Raw genomic sequence first — 13961 nt, forward strand, 5'->3', positions numbered from 1 at the left:
CAGCCATAGGAGAGTTTCCTGTACAGGGTTGCTAGGCTAGCTCTGCATCACAACATTAGAAGCTCAGCAATATGGGGGCACCTTGTGTAATTTCACTGCTTCTCTGGATCAAACGGAGCCAGTTGAAGTGGTTAATGGAGGCAGTTAAGATGCCCCTGGGTGCCTCCCACATAGGGTGTTCCAGGCATGCCTTGTTAGAAGGCATAAGTGCAGGCCCATGACAAGCTGCAAGGATTACATCTTTTGACTGGCCTCAGTGCATCTCTCCAGAAGCAGCTGAAAATGCTCACTGAACATAGTGTGTTCTGGTCAGTCCAGCCTGGCATGTTGCCACCATGACCCACAAAAGGAAAAACAGATTGAAAATGAATGAACAAATGAAACAAAAAGGAGCTAACTTTTCAAAATATACTGCAAATCTTAGCTTGTCAAAACCTTTATTCTGCTTGCAGGCCTCCTGATTCACTGCCATGGCATAAGGTTTTATGCATATTCTGATGAAATGCAGCTGGATGTGAAGATCCTTCCTAGAGGCACCTTAAGCTTGGCTCTTGGCCCACTTCAATGATGTCATTCCTTGAATGTTGGAAAGCTTTCCACACTAACATTAATAAAACTAAAACTAAACTGAAGTAACTTAACTCTTTCTCTCTGAATGCTTTTTTAGTATTGTGTCTCTGGTCATGTGTTGCCCATAATAATTGCTTAAGGTAATGTTAATGGGAATGATTTCTATTCTTGAGCTTTATATTGTTTTGTATATTTGTTTTTGTGCAATACAGTATATTATCAATCATTACCGTTTTATATGACATTATGATTATATCTTAGATTGTATATTTTGTTGTTAACTGTTTGTGGTTTTGTTATGTCTGTGTGACACCAAGAGACGTTCCTAGCAACTATGTTGCATGCAATGAAGTTCAAAGCTCAAATTATAATTCATATTAAAATTGAGAGTTTCTCAAAACATATTGCAGTTAAGCCTAAGTCTTTACCTGCAAACTATGTGTCTCCTTAAGCAACTTCTTATTTTCCCACTTCTACTTTATGGGGGATTGATATGCCTTAATATGGCTCGGTCCTAAAACCTCCTCCCCAGTTAAACCCCTTTCCTTCAAATCTTATTTTAATTTTCCATCCACCTCTGCTTCAGTCTCCGTCATTTTCTCTTTCCCTGTACTTCCATTGCCATCACTCTTTTGCTCTCAATTTAATTGTCTCTCCTCATGACATGTCCATACCACTTCAGCTTACTTTTCTGTACAGTGGAAGAAATAAGTATTTGATCCACTGCTATATTTATAAACTTGCTCACTTACCAAGAAATGAACAGTCTCTAATTTTTATAGTAGTTTCATTTTAATGGAGAGAGACAGAATATCGACCAAACGTTCAGAAAAAATACATTACATATAAGTTATAAATTAATTTGCATATCATTGAGAGAAATAAGTATTTGATCCCCTACAACCCAGCCAGAATTCTGGCTCCCACAGACTGGCTGTGTGCCCACATAGCACACAGATTACAATCAATCAATTACAGATACTTGTGACCTCAACTCGTTATGTGTATAAAGCACACCTGTAAAACAATCAATTTCTTCCATTCCAATCTCTCCACCTCAATGGGCAAGACCAAAGAGCTGTCAAAGGATATCAGGAACAAAATTGTAGACCTGCACAAAGCTGGAATGGGCTACAAGACCTTCAGCAAGAAGCTTGGTGAGAAAGTGACAACTGTTGCGATTATTCAGAGATTGAAGAAATATAAAATGATCATCAGTCACCCTCAGTCTGGAGCTCCATGCAAGATCTTGCCTCATGGGGTGAGGATGATCATAAGAAAGGTGAGGGATCATCCCAAAACTACACTGGAGGAGCTTACTAATGATCTGAAGGCAGTTGGGACCACAGTCACCAAGACAGAAATCTTGTAGCGATCACAAACTGGCAAACTTAATTCTATTGTGTGTAATTTCAAGTTTAATTTACTCCAGACACATCTGATCTGTGTATTTTGATCCCTGCTTCTGTCTGGCCACTACTTTTGTTTTGTTCCTAAATCTAGCCATCACCAGTAATGGCTAAAACATTTGTGCAACTGGTCTTTATAAGACTGCATTTGACCATTCAGAAAGAAGACAATAACATCTTAACAATCTAAATACAAAACACGAGAATTGGTAATATTAATAAAATCTTACCCTAGAATTATTATTATTATTATTAGACAAATTCATCCAAAGGAAACAAAATATTTAAGATTCATTATGTGATATTATATTAATCACAGCCCATTAATATTTAAGGACACATTTACTTGGACAATTTTATTGTATCAATAATTAAAACTGTAGCATATATTAGGAGACAGTCTTTATTTTGAAATGCTTTTTCTCTGAGTCATAAAGTGCTCCATTAGCCTGCTATGCTAATGTGTCCATCAGTTGTCTTGGTAGTTCTGCTATGTGCTCTGTGTCATACGATAAAATCCAACCTCCTTGCGTCTTGTGTTTTATAGTTGTATTATTGAACATACAGTAAAAAAATGTAATAGTATAATTCTTGTTCTGACTGAGAAGAGAAACAAGAGATGAAACATATTCAAAACCAGAAACAAGACGAAACCTTAATGATAAAGCTATTTTGAACCAAAGCCTAATCACTTACCAGAATTCAAAATCAGAGAGGAGCATAGCATTTGAGATTGAGTGATAGAGAACGAGGCAGACAGAGCTTAAGCTTAGAATTATACTTGATAGCCATATGGGAATGGTATGCCATGTCAATACAAAAAACAAAGAGTTTGATCCTTCAGCTATCTATTTTGAAAGAGAGAGGAAAAGAGGCCCTGAGCTGTAGTTCAAGTTAGCCCATGCATAAACCCAGCCGTGTGTATTTCCTCCTCTATCTATTCTTTTCTCTGTGTGCCACTAACTACAACCTGTCATTATTATTTGTGGATCAAAACTCATTAACTATCATTTTCAGTTGGTGAAATTAGTATGAAGTGTACCCTTAATAGCAAATCACCCTTAATTGAAATCAGCAGCATTTAACTTCTTGCAAGAGCATCATAATAAGCACTTAAGAGACGTATTCTTTATACGTTCAGGTGATAAGTGGCTGCAAATTAGTTTTTTTTATTACTTGGTCTTTGGAGATTTTTTATTATTATTATTATACACCTAAGTTTCCAACCTACTGTAAAGAAACAACAACCTGGTAGATAAAGAAGTGATTTCAAAATCATTACAAGACAAACGCACCTCAGACCTCTGATTTGGAACAGAAATGGCAACTGATGCATACAATGTTAATTTATAACAGTGTTTAAACATTGTAACATAGTAGCCATAGACGGGTACCCATTTGTTGAAAAGCCAGGCAACTGCTCATTATGTCTTCATGTTATAATTTTCCTTCTTTTTTTTTTATGCCATACGTGTGGTATTAACACTCTTTATCTCAAAGGTCTGCTTTGGGGTATATTTTGCCTGTTATTAATAGTACAGAAAGCAGAAAATCATAACTTTTGAAACTGTTGTGATTGTTACTATTTGTTGTTATTTTTTATAGGTTTTAAACACAATTACCGGTAATTCTTCTGCTCTTTATTAATTTTTATTATTAGGACCAGTGCTGCTCCTACCCAAAATCCTAAGCAGAATACTTCTTGGTGTAGAGGACTACTACTTACTGAATGTGCTTAATAAACTTACTTAGTGGATTAAATACATGGTCAAAATGAAGCTGAATATTTAGATATTTAAAAAATGAACATGTGAATATTTCATCTGCATTCACGAATTTACTTAAATTTCATTTCGTCCTTGTATAAACTGATGTTTATCTGAGCTAAGTGCTCTTTTTGGGTGTCTACATTACTTTCATGGAGCTTTCCCACAATTCAGCTATCAACTAACTAGTAAACAAGAGAGTCTGACTATTGGTAAAACTTAGAAATGTGTCCACAATGCAGCAACGCTGAGAGCACTTCACATGTTGAGTAATATTAGCAGCATTTAACTATGTATATAGATTCTGAGGTCTATATGTTGGTAATAAATAGTCCTCAACCAGGTGTCAGTTAGCTATTGTAAAATCGGATTATATCAGTTAAATACACGATTTCAAGACTATTAAACGCAATGCTATTGTTGCTCCAGTAAACGGATAGCTTTAGTGTGGTGGCAACTGATGCAATGTTAGCTAGCTTACTGGAAGTTTAGATTTCTAAGCACAACTGCAAGTGCAGCACAAGATGCTTCTTCATGGTTTCAATTTTTCTTTTCTTTTTATTAAACACTAAACATTTCATTTTAAAACTAATCCACCGTTTGGTTCCCTGCACAGTGATGGCTGTACTGTACTACTATGTGTCAACAAAATACAAGATATGCAGTTGGTAAGACAACATCCATTTTTCATTGTGCTGCTAAATTAAATTAATTATTTCAGTTATAATATAATGGAAATTATTATCAGTTATCATTTTTGTTATATTTGTGCACCTCTGTTATAATATTCAGTTTACTGCATGTTCCATGTAAATGTGCAGTCTGTAAATGTCAATGCTGCATGTGATAAGTCAAAGGGAACAACAACAACAACATTTATTTATATAGCACATTTTCATACAAACAGTAGCTCAAAGTGCTTTACATAATAAAGAATAGAAAAATAAAAGACACAATAAGAAAACAAAATATATCAACATTAATTAACATCGAATAAGAGTAAGGTTTAATGGCCAGGGGGGACAGAAAAAACAAAAAAACTCCAGACGGCTGGAGAAAAATAAAATCTGTAGGGATTCCAGACCATGAGACCACCCAGTCCCCTCTGGGCATTCTACCTAACATAAATGAAACAGTCCTCTTTGGATTTAGGGTTCTCACGGAAGGGCTTGATGATGATGATGGTCACGTAGAGTTCTGCCTTTTAATCCGTCCATCATTGTTGGAGCATCATGAAGCTTTGAGTAGGTGTTGGTGGCGCAGGCCACCACCACAAAGAAACCGGAAAAAGAAACAGAAAAGAGAGTAGGGGTCAGTGCGGATTTTAGAGCCACCATGAATAGTTATTATGATGAATTGAACATACAGAGTATCAGGATTAAGTTAAAGTGAAGTTATGAAAAGGCCATGTTAAAGTAATGTGTTTTCAGCAGTGTTTTAAAGTGCTCTACTGTATCAGCCTGGCGAATTCCTATTGGCAGGCTATTCCAGATTTTAGGTGCATAGCAGCAGAAGGCCGCCTCACCACTTCTTTTAAGTTTTGTTCTTGGAATTCTAAGGAGACCCTCATTTGAGGATCTGAGGTTACGATTTGGAATATAAGGTGTCAGACATTCCGATATATAAGATGGGGCGAGATTATTTAAGGCTTTATAAACCATAAGCAGAATTTTAAAGTCAAGGAACCACAATTCAGTGTATACTGCATTTGATGTAAACCCTTCCAAAACTTTGTAAAGGTGCAAGATTACAGATCAAAGTGTTTCATTCAAATCTGATTGAAACTACCATTTTTACAAGATGTGCTACAGGGTGAAGTGATATTTATGTTATATTTATACCCAAAGTTCCCATTATTCATACTAATTACCTGTTTCAGTTCCAAGGAATACATTTTCCTGTAAAATTGTGTTTTTGCAGTAACCATCAACAAAAGCCAAGTCACTAGAAAAAGCAGAAACTGATTTATGGCAGGAATGTTTGACTCATGGCCACGTGTATCTAGCATATTCCAGAATAAGAAACTCCAGTGAACTAATATTAGCCCTTGGTTAAATAAATAAAAAAAATAATAATAACAACAAATATCACGTACAGAAAACTGGTTACATAGTACTGCTGAAATATTTATTTAACCAATGCCACTATGTATAAGCAGGCTTCTTGCACCTACAAAGAATTCACCTCACAGTCAATATCAAACCAGCTTTTGCTTTACTACTTCTGTAATTTCTAATGATTAATCTAATGTACGTCCATTATGCTATTGAAATCAGCAAGACTATCAATATTGTGCATTCTAAATACCCTATATTTGCTCTAAGACTGAAATCAGTTTAAAGTAATCACACATTTTAGCAATTTTACAATCCTCGATTTTTCATGTGTTGGCCATACACAACTTTGCTGTGCTGGAACAAGTGCATTTAGGAAATGAATAAACTCGCTGCTGTTTGCATGTTTATCTTTGTTCATTTTATCTAGGCATTTCAGTTTCTTTTCCTTTTGTAAAGATATTCCTATTAGTTTGATTGTTAACTCTAAATTGGCTCCAGAAGAGTGTGCGTGTTTGTGTAAAGTAGTGTGTCCTGCCATGAACTGCCATCCTGTCTAAGGCTAATTCCTGCAAAGCATTTCATGCTGCTGGGATAGCTTCCACCTCCCGGTTTCAGCAAATGAATGGATGAATTATTAACACTGAGCTGACTGGCTGACCCATTAGACATGTCTGGCCTTCAGTAGAGAACAGTGCAGGTGGTATTGCTCAAGGGCCCCTAAACTTAAAGCCACATCTTCTTTTATGAGCCTGTCTCCGACATCATCAATCACATCTCACCTCAAGTATTTTTTTTTTTAGTTTATTTTTTTTTATTACTAACAGGGTCATGAATGGTGTACACTGTATTTCAGAGTAAGCTTTACAGTTAATGTTTATTCCTTTGGGTGCATATATAACACTTTTTGTTAAGACTGTTGACAGTTTTTCACCATTTAAGTTGTGCTCACAGACATTTTTTTCATTTTAATGGATTTAATTGTCTTTCTTTAATTTTCTAAGTTTTTGGTTAGCTTTCTTTTGAACATAGATTAATATTCACTGCGGCATTTTGTTTAACTATGTTATCTTTATTGTCAGCGTGAAATGGTTCAGAGGTAAAAGGCAGGCTCTGTGGGGGGTCAGTGGAGGTCAATGTAAATTCAGCATTGGAATGTATTTGAGCTGTCAGCACTATTTTGCTAGGAAGTGCATCAACAGCATACAAAAATATATCGTGAAAGGGGGAGCACAGACTGCAAAAATTATTCACATGGGTAAAAAACAGTGGGCCAGAAGTGTAAAACACAGAAACATGATTGCTCATAAAGCAAAGTGTGCTCTATGAGAAGAAAAAAATACATAATGGTTTGTGTTGTAAATCCAAACATGAAAAGACATCCTATGTGGAGAAGTTACATATGAACTCAGAATATTTCTCAGTTTACGCAGAGCAAAGGACTATTTACAAATACTTGGCCTATATTGTAAAAAAGTGCTTTATTTGCAATCAATGCAAGATGTGCAAAAAGAGTGGATCACAATATTTAACGCCATTAGCAAAAACCCTAACCGTCTCATTAAGCTTTGGTACGTAAAAACGATTGTTCCTCTGTAACTGTTGGAGTGGCTGCCCACTTGCCCACCTCAAACAGCACTCACAAAACCTTCAGGTCTTTAATAATGGATTGTGGTAAGAAAAAGAAAAAAAAACTTCTTCAGCACCCTGCATGAACTGTCAATGACTCTTCAACTCTACATTTACTCATTTAGCAGACGCTTATATCCAACTTGCCCACAAAAGAGATTTTCCTTCTGTTTTCTTAATTAGTGCACTGTTTTTGCTGCTAATTAACTTCTTTTGAATTCATTTTAATTGGCTTGTTTTTTAAGACTTGTTCCTTTGAATTTCTTCATCGTTCCTCTGAATTGCTTCATTTCCTTCCTTAAATGGCACCCAAACAGAAATGAAATGTGTCGTAAGTGAGCCAACAGAAGACCAGCTAAGTCAGGGCCTCAAACTGCAACCGATTTCACTCCAACCAGTTACTTAATTAGGCGCCAATTCTTGTTCTTTAATTCCATGGCTTGTTGCTGCTCTCATTTTGCAATAACATAAATTTCCGAAATTGTTGATGTTCTCTTTTCTAAGAGCACTGTTAAAATGTTTTGTGGACATGAGCAGATCAGCATTCCTGAGACCTTCACCTTTCTTTATTTTCAGATATTGTATGATGGTCACAGTTTGCTGGTCATGTTTTGGTTCATTTTATATCCTATTATTGTTTGGCTGATAATTAAGGAAAAATAAACAATTAAGGGGTCTGAGTCTTCAAGAGCAGGTCAAATAAATTTAATTCAAAACAAATTAATTAAGAGCAAAGACAGGTCACTATTTAAGAAAAGGGTTAGAATGAAAACCTGCAGCCACTGAGGTGCTCCAGGACCAGAGTTGGGGACTCCTGCTCTAAACTCCTCAGGCTTTGGTGGTAGGTGGTCATTTGTGCTTCAAAACACAAATGATGGCAACTTGTTGTTTTTGTTGCTTGTGCAGTCCTTTTTTATTGTAACTTATGATTGCAATGCTTTTTAAATATTAAAGAAAGTATTTGTCTGCAGGGGTTTCCTCCGGGTACTCTGGTTTCCTCCCACAGTCCAAAGACATGCAGCTTAGGTGCATTGGCGATTCTAAATTGTCCCTAGTGTGTGCTTGGTGTGTGTGTGCTTGCCCTGCCCGGGGTTTGATTCCTGCCTTGCGTCCTGTGTTGGCTGGGATTGGCTCCAGCAGACCCCCGTGACCCTGTAGTTAGGACAGGGGTGTCAAACTCCAGGCCTGGAGGGCTGCAGTGGCTGCAGGTTTTCATTCTGACCGTTTTCCTAATCATTGACCAGTTTTTGCTTTTAATTAACTTCTTTTCCCTTCATCTTAATAGCCCTGTTTTTAAGGATTCAGTCCTCTGAATTGATTTGTTTCTTCATGAAATGGAAGCCAAACAGAAATGAAACTTGAAACGAGCCAACAGATGAGCAGCTAAACTGGGATTTCAAATTCCAACCAATTTCACTCCAACCAATCTATTAATGAGAAGCTGATTCTTGCTGTTAATTAAGCCTATTTAATTTTGTGGTCTGTTGCTGCTCTCATTCTGCCACAGCGGACATTTCCAAAACTGTTGCTTTTCTGTTCGTCAAAATATTTTGGTGACCTGAGAGATCAACCTTACTGAGACCTTCACTTTTCTTTATTTTCATATATTGTGTGACGGGCACAGGTGAGCCGGTCATGTGGCAGCTCATTTTGTGTCTCATTATTGTTTGGCTGCTAATTAAAAAAAGAGACAACTAAGGGGCCTGAGACAAGTCAATTAAAGGCAAAAGAAGTTAATTAGCAGCAAAAACTGGTCACTAATGAAGAAGATGGTTAGAATGAAAACCTGCAGCCACTGCAGACCTCCAGGCCTGGAGTTCGACACCTGTGAGTTAGGATATAGTGGGTTGGATGGATGGATGAAAGTAAACTTACAGTAACTAACTTCCATCCATCCATTTTCCAACCCGCTGAATCCAAACACAGGGTCACGGGGGTCTGCTGGAGCCAATCCCAGCCAACACAGGAACCAATCCTGGGCAGGGTACAAACACACCAAGCACACACTAGGGTCAATTTAGAATCACCAATCCACCCAACCTGCATGTCTTTGGACCATGGGAGGAAACCAGAGTGCCCAGAGGAAGCCCACACAGACACGGAGAGAACATGCTAACTCCACGCAGGGAGGACCCAGGAAGCAAACGCAGGTCTCCTTACTGTGAGGCAGCAGCACTACCACTGCGCCACCCAGTAAGTAACTTACAATTTGCTAAATACAGAGCTACTATTTTCATGAGTCAACCCAAAACAAAGAGAGTTAGAAAGTTATGAGGAATCCAGATAAACGCAAAACACCTGGGAAAATGACTTCATCTCTCCAATATTTTCTGTGGCAAAGTTCCTTTGCTGGATAGCAAACTTTTCAATGTTACAACAAGATTGGCTTCATGAAATTAGAAACTGCTGTGTTTTCTATTTTTCAAATACACAATTAAACACCAGACTTTGTAACAGAACTAAAGGCAGAAAAAGTGGCATGTGTTTTATAGTGAATGTGTGGTACATGGCTGTTAAGACTGTCACAAAAAGATGCTCACCTGGGGCCTCATATATAATGGCATGTGTAGAACTCACACTATAACATGATGTAAGCACAAAAGAGGAAATGTGCTTACGCACAAAAAAATCCAGATGCATAAATCTGTGCGTTCGCCAACTTCCACTTTTTCTGCTACATAAATCCCAGTCAGCGTGAAAAGTAACGCATGTGCACGCGTCTGCTGTCCCGTCCAATCTCCTCCCAGAATTACACCTCTTTGAATATGCAAATCAATATAAATAGCCCTTAAGATCAGCCTTCTGTGAAAAGACAATGGCAAAAGTACGAGGGAAAATAGAAGAAGTTCAGTGAATACCGAGTGGAGGCAAAGAAAAAGTATTATTTGTTGGTTTAAACCGTGGTATAAACAACAAAAGGAAGTTGATCGAGTGACAGAGTGTGTCAGAGAAACTCGAAAGCTCAAGTTTACAAAGTTGCACAGTGCCCGAAATAAAAAAAGAAGTTGTCACGTATCAAAGTCGTTGTGAAAAGGCGAGTCGTAGTCCACTGTCTGAGTGTCATATGAAAGCTTATTAGGGCACAGAGAAAAAAAAAAAGGCACATAGTGGGGAAAAAGCACAAAATGTCAACTTTAATCTCAAAATTTCCACTTTAATCACATAGTTTATTTTGTCATTAAAGTAGAACATCATAAACTTCATCTTAAAATCATTTAATTTACTAGTTTCTCAAATCCCATCGTAACTAAAGTAGCACGTTAAATGCTTTGTTTTGTATTTGATCTTCTATGTACTGTATGTGTGTGAATCACTACGTGCTTCTGGGCTTTCTCTTCCTCTGACAGGACACAAAATCCATTACATTCGTGATATTACAGCTCTCTGAATAATTAAAATACTGAGAACTATACGTGATATAATTTTCACGATGATAGGAGTTAAAGCATGTTATTAAACATGGGAACACGGTGGTGCAGTGATTGTTCATGTCTCACGCAAAATGCTTGCTGCGCCATGCACAACCTTCAATAAAATACTTTATTACAGAAGTACTGTCTCTTTCAAAAGTACTAACCAACAATTCCTGTCCTTCCTTTTCTTTCTCCAAATACCCAATCGCCACACAATCAGCTCTGTAATAGACATTAAGCCATCTGTAAACTTAGAACACCGATTCTTCAAAACTTTTAAGGAGCATTGAAATATCTTCGTAATGTTTAATTATTCTATCCATCTATCCTTCCAGTGTCGTGCCAGCCTCAGCAAGAATACAGTGCAAGACCGGAACAATCCTTGTGTAAAGTTCCAGCTCCTGGCTAACGCTGCGGCACCGTGTAGTTAAAGTTAAAGTTTTATCTGTATAACATAATAAACATATTTTTCTGCATAATGTCTTAAAAATGATATTGTCATCATATGTAAATATGCGCTTTATAAAGTGGCTCATGTTGTGCAATATTATAACTGTATCACAAGTTTACAGTGGGGTAATTGTACTTATAAGTACAGACAGTTCTACAAGGAGCACTTGATGGACTGATGGAGTGCGTTTAGAGTTCTTGGGATGAAACTGTTTCTGAACCGCAAGGTCAGTACAGGAAAGACTCTGAAGCATTGTATGAGAGCAGTTCAAATAGCGAATGGCTGAGACAGCGTGTGCTTGATGCTGTAAATCGATAATTCTCTTTCCGATCAGCTGCTGTAAAGCTGTGATTCACACTCAGATACAGTGATATAAATACTCCGAGTGGTGCAGTGAGAGTAATATGGAAAATGATGATCCGCTGTGGCAACCCCTAATGGAAGCAGCTGAAAGAAGAAGAAAAAGAAGGTGCAGTGAGAGTAACAACACTAAAGTAGTTATGGTATTTGGAATAGTTTGACCATTCTGTGGACCATTATATTGTTACAGGTTAATTACAATCAGATGCATTAAACTAATAAGCAATATGTGGTTAATTTCAGTGTATTTATAAAGCCGTGTCAGGGATGTGTATCTGAAAAAGAAAGATAAACCACATAGGAACAGTAGCACTGCTTTGACGCTGGGTGCCGCCAGTCTGCAAAACAGAGCGGAGAACTTGCGTATGACAGGGTATGAGCTACCATGGAAATGTGCGTGGCTTTACGGCAAGTTTAGGTTTTATGCATCGCGGTTTGAACGTGGAAACGTTCTTACGCAACATTTTTGTGCGTACACACCATTTATACTGTACATGAGGCCCCTGATCTTAAGTATTTAATGTTTTATATTTACTACAAATATGATCAGTAGAGATAAGCAAACACTGCGGAGTTTACTTCACTGGGAGTTTGGTGAAATAATGGAAATCTTCAGGAACTCCGTGAAATGCACTGAAGTTAATGGCGCAGGATGAAATGAACTATTTTTGAGTAGATTATAATGATGCAATGGACTTTTAAGTGCCCCAGAAAACTAGTGAAGCATCTATCAACTGGACTGATTTATTATTACAATTTTTTTTTTCTAAAAAGGACTCCATCAATGGTACAAACAATTTCCAGATACTTTATCTATAAAGGTCAGTTATTTGTGTTAATAGCAGTCTGTAATAAAGGGTTCCCAATGAAATATCTTCACATTTTATTGAAAATGGGATTATTTTACGTGGTAGTGTTCAGTGTTTCCCTCCTTTTCTCCCTGACTGCAACTCAAATTAATGAGAACACTGACTGGAAATTGTGTATCTTATCTGCATTTAACTGATCTTTCTTTGCTTGCATGAAAAGTAAACTATATACAATATGCGGTATCAGTTAATGTCATTGAAGGAAATGCAAATGCAATAATGGAAGACCTCACAGGCACACACAAGCAGGAGGGCAGCTGCTCAACTAGGTAAAACAACACACATCCTGTCATCTTGTTTTCCTATGTATGGAGGTTTGTATATCAAATCCAAGGATGAAGTTCAGCTGATGACATCAAAAACCCGATAAAGAAACAAATTGTCGGCATGAGCAAATATTTACTTTTATCCTGGATTACATTAACATGTGGTCGTTTAGTTAATATGCAAATGTTTATTTCAGGGGAAACTGGTAGCCTGTTGGTTCCGCTGTTGATTAAACTTTGTTTTGCAGAATAACACAACTGGATAAGTGCTGACTGGCCTGTAGGAGTGATCCAACATCTGGGATGAATGTCAGAGGACACCACATATGAAAAATTCCTATAAGGTTGCATGTTGTTAATATAAATTAAAGCAAGGAATGACATATCTCTAATATCTACTGTATATGCAGTTTCATTATTGAAATGAGGTAGAATGATCCTATGAATTTAAAAATTTCCCTGAAGTCACTGTAACTCTGTAGTGCCTACTGCATGGTCATAACATAGTTATCATTAAAATAGCAATAGCCCATCCCTTTACTCCTTTTGACTTTTTTCTGTCCTGGGCCTCTGCATTTTAAGTGAGAATGAAGGACTAGGATAAGCATAAAAATAAAAGACAGTTCTCTGATATCAACAATAATATGTAAACCTGGAGCAAAGAAAACTGTAAAATTATAAATAGTACAAATATAGATATAATTTTGAACACCATATATAAGAGCTTCTGTAAAAGCTGATATTCCCCAGGGTGCAAATAGAAGTCTATCTCACTATGTATGAAATTCTAAATACTGTATTAAATTGAATTCATTTAGCTTTGACACGGCTCTTTTACTCCCATTGAAGATACTTAAAATACAAAACAAATAAGAATTTGTAAATTATTCAGTGGCTAGGAAAAAGGCGGTTAGAAAATAGACAAATAGTACAGTCCAGAGGTCAAAAGAGGAATATAAAGTGCCAGATCTGTGTATAATTTCAGAAAAATAAACCAGGGGACATCCTGGGTCAGCTCTTATTGCATTGTAACACCTCAGGGAAATTAAAAAGTGTAATAAAGTAGAAAGGAACCTCTGATCTTTGTGGTTACTAAAGTAATATTTGAAAATGCGAAAAAATGCTTCTATTCACTCATTTCTGCAAAGGGCTTATACATTTCAGGTTTGAAAAG

The sequence above is a fragment of the Polypterus senegalus genome, chromosome 4, assembly GCF_016835505.1.
Source record: "Polypterus senegalus isolate Bchr_013 chromosome 4, ASM1683550v1, whole genome shotgun sequence".
Lineage (NCBI taxonomy): Eukaryota > Metazoa > Chordata > Cladistia > Polypteriformes > Polypteridae > Polypterus > Polypterus senegalus.